Raw genomic sequence first — 3,247 nt, 5'->3', positions numbered from 1 at the left:
TCTATGGTCAAATGGCAGCGCGCGTGGGGAAGTTCCACCAAAGGAAGGTGGAACTGTAGGTTTATACCGAGGGTAGATAGTTGGATTAATAGGCGCCATGGGGAAGTTACATTCCACCTGACGCAGGTCCTTTTAGGTCATGGTTGCTTCCGACAGTATCTACACCGTTTCGGGCATGTGGATTCTCCCGAATGCCCAGTGTGCAAAGGTTTAGAGGAAACGGCGGAACACGTTTTGTTCGTGTGCTCGCGTTTTCGCACAATGCGTGACCGCATGCTTGCCACATGCGGGGAGGACACAACTCTGGACAATTTGGTCCAGAGGATGTGTGTGTAGGGATGAGTTTGGCTGGAACGCCGTTTCAACGGCTATCACCCATATCGTCTGGGAGCAACAGAGGAGGTGGTGCGTGGACTCGGAGAATGGCTAGTTTAGATGCAGTACAATAGGTGGTCCAGTGGTTCGGAGTCGGCTTCGTAGGTCATACCGGTGCCCTGCGGTCGAGATCGACCCTTACAGCGATTAAGTGGCCGCGGAGAAGAAGTCCCGGTAACGGTGCTGTCGTGGCGTCGGTCTACTGGGTTGGATCTGAGCCCGCGATTGGAAAGGGGTCCCCTGCAAGGGTCGGGGCAGGTGAGACTCTGCTATCTGCAACCTTCGGGTGCATTTGATAGGGCCTGAAGGGTAGTGATACCCTTCCTTACGGGCCTTGATGTCTGCCAAGCAGTTGGGCGCGGGCGGGGTTGACCCTGCCCAACCTTCCGAAGACAAAGGGAGTGGTGAGGACCACTCGGGACACTGGCTAAGCACCAGCATGCTACCGTGATGGACTCTCCAAAGCGAGTCATCGATGTTCGTTGCTTCAGGCTACGCAGCTAACCTTGAGGGTACGATGTGTACTAGCTCCTCTCTGAAGTAATGCCTTCTTGGTTGTTTCGGAGAGACGAAGGGTTTGGCTACTATAGGGATGTGATTTAGTGGGTCGCGGAGAGAGTAGTCCTGGCTTTTACTATTGTCAATGATCATTTTGTATGGACACATAAAAAAATTTGTATGGACAAATGACCACGCGGGGGGGGGGGGGAGGGTTTGAAAAGTCCCAAAAAAATGACCACGTGGTTTATGGACAGCCCCTTATAGATTAATTCACTTAATGAACATTAATTTCTGGAAATATATTTTAGCTTTAAAGCTGTTCAGTACAACAACTAAAAGACTGTTTCAATCCACTCCATCATCCATCAAACTACGCCAACATACTTTAAAGAATTCTGGACCTGAGTTGGCACCAGAAATTAATCTACCACTGCAGGCACAGTGGAACCTACCAGCTAGCATTCAAAAACCACGTAAGAAATAGAGGATTAGTGATTCACAGTTCGAATTTATCACTGCTTCTTCGGGTTGCTCTAGTCGAGCGACTGCGTCAAAACAAAATTCAGTGCACAGTGGTCCAAATGTGTTGTGAGTGATTTACCGAAGTCTGGTAATCATCTGCCGAAGTATGGCCGCTGATGAAGTCAACATTAACCGCAGTAGGAGAGAAACTCCACGGGATTTATTTGCTTTACAATGGTTGGAATTACAACACTATTTGCGTTTGAAGGAGATCAAAGCGGAAGCGGATTACTATCGACAAAAGTATGAGCTACTGAAGCTAATGGAAAGCGGTAGAAGAAGAATGAGTCGAAGAAGTGCTATCACTGACCAGGAAATACTGGATTCAGGATTGTCAGTGAGTCTCAAATCGGAGTTGGATACACCTACGAATGTTTTCTCATGCACGACGGTAGCGAGCATCTGCAATTCCGATAGTACTTCGTCTCCGTCAGCGGTACCAGTTCTACCAATTATACCACCTGTTTCAGTAAGTAATACTAGCTCTAGTATAGCAGTAGAGTTAACGGCAACAGCAACGTATTTTGCGAAATTACCACCCGTAAAATATATGGGAACCATATCAGTTTTAGTTCAGGCAGGATTCTTTCAATGAATGGCTGTGTATGTGTAGACTAGACTAGACTAGACTAGACTAGGCAGTTACAAATAAAATACAATCTCCCGCGGTATCATCTTTCAAGATCTCCTCAAAGATCAATTACTCACAGCGTACGGTAGAAGGATTTTCAGTATCAGAAATAGTCAAAGCGAAGTTTGAAAAGATTAGAAGTTTAAGGCTCAAAAGATATGTAACAGCAGTAGTATGTAGAGGGCTTCTAATCAATACTCATTACAGATATTGGGATATGTATCAGAAGTTACTTTATTACACTAACGATAATCCGGTTGTTCACGGGGAGGAGGATGTTACCGCAACCACTGTGCAGCGGCAATCGATCTACATATATGGTGGAACAACCTGGGTTTCCTTTGTGTATCGATGCGCCCAACAGATCAATTGTAATCAATATAGACTGTGCAGAAGAGTTAGCTTATAGAAGCACAGTCAGCTCCATTGTTAGCTCCAAGCGAGTTGGCGATGTCGTTATTAAATTTGGCACGTAGTAAGTGCAATAAATATCAGTTTGCGATAGCAATAGTTTCCAAGTCTGTTATCGTAGTTGCGTAGCATATGGAAAAAGACAGAATTGTAAGTACATTATAGATTAATTCACTTAATGAACATTAATTCCTGGAAATATATTTTAGCTTTAAAGCTGTTCAGTACAACAACTAAAAGACTGTTTCAATCCACTCCATCATCCATCAAACTACGCCAACATATCAGTTGGCCAACATCAGTGTTGGCGCAAGTTAAAGAAACACACAGTCTTTTAGTTGCCAAACTGTGCAACTTTAAAGCTGCAATAATATTTTATTATTAATAAATTTCACATGAAAATGGGAGATAAATTTACTTACATTTCTGTGTACTCTTAACTATTTTAACCTAATTATAATTGATTATACTCTATACTACAGAGTATTTTTGTTTACTTGGAGTACATACTACGTACTCAACAAACTCAAGCTGAAAACTAACTGATTGTGTTCAAACTGTCTGTACAATATGTACGTGTGAATAGATTTTACCCGCAGTCTATCAGTATAATGTGTATCGGTGCGTAGGGATGAGTCGGTTGCTTCACACATCGGACTCTTTGCTGCACCGCACAGTGGTTGCGGTAACACTGGTATTGTTCAGAAATCGCAGAACTCCGCGCATCCTGCCTCAGAGCTCGACAGAGGATACAGATAGCTTGCACCGATGAGGGTAGAATGGAGCGAAGTGAGGCCTACAGGGTGG

This window comes from Aedes albopictus, chromosome 3 (genome assembly GCF_035046485.1).
Source record: "Aedes albopictus strain Foshan chromosome 3, AalbF5, whole genome shotgun sequence".
Lineage (NCBI taxonomy): Eukaryota > Metazoa > Arthropoda > Insecta > Diptera > Culicidae > Aedes > Aedes albopictus.
Note: the sequence above shows the minus strand (reverse complement) of the source record.